This window comes from Procambarus clarkii, chromosome 78, assembly GCF_040958095.1.
Source record: "Procambarus clarkii isolate CNS0578487 chromosome 78, FALCON_Pclarkii_2.0, whole genome shotgun sequence".
In the NCBI taxonomy this organism is placed as follows: domain Eukaryota; kingdom Metazoa; phylum Arthropoda; class Malacostraca; order Decapoda; family Cambaridae; genus Procambarus; species Procambarus clarkii.
In genome coordinates this window covers 8,324,526-8,325,220 of record NC_091227.1, presented here as the reverse complement: position 1 = coordinate 8,325,220, position 695 = coordinate 8,324,526, and positions in this window count along the sequence as shown.

Here is a 695-nt window from a genome sequence, read left to right as displayed (position 1 = left end):
TGATTAAAATAGCACACCTATTTTATAGTTTCAACCCCCATAGTCATAAAGCAAAATTTTAAAATTCAGTTCTCATTACATCTCTAAAAAGAAAATTACATGCTCTTTCCATCAATACAATTAAAAAACTAACTTTTTTAAAAAAAGGTGAAACATGCTAAATAAAAATATCCATATTTTCAAATACATTACAGCAGATAATATGTCCAAGTTAGCTAAAACTATGAAACATGTGTTCCCAAGACACATTATTATGATAAATATAAATAAACTTTTTTTTGAGGGAAAGTGGTATTTTTGGAGTTATTTTCTTTTTCTGGTTTCTCTATTTTTATTTAATTTCTAGTAAGAATTTGTTCTCTCTTCATAGATACCATAATAAACTCTTATTTTTTATTAAATATAAAAATTACAAATAAATTTTGTTTGTGCGTACTGTCATTATTATATATTAGTAAAACTCAGCATTTTGTGTAATGAAACATTTCATACTGGTAGAGTCCCAATGATTCCCTGAAGCTATCTCACTGAAATGGTGTCCCACAAACTAGTCACATCAGTCATAGAGTCCTGTTTGGCCTGCAAGGAACCCTATTCAGAACCTAGACCTCTCACAGAGGCACAGAGCATGGGAGGTTGTTATGTTCACCTTCACCAAGAAAGCATCCAGAAAGTATGTGAAGCATTACAGACAA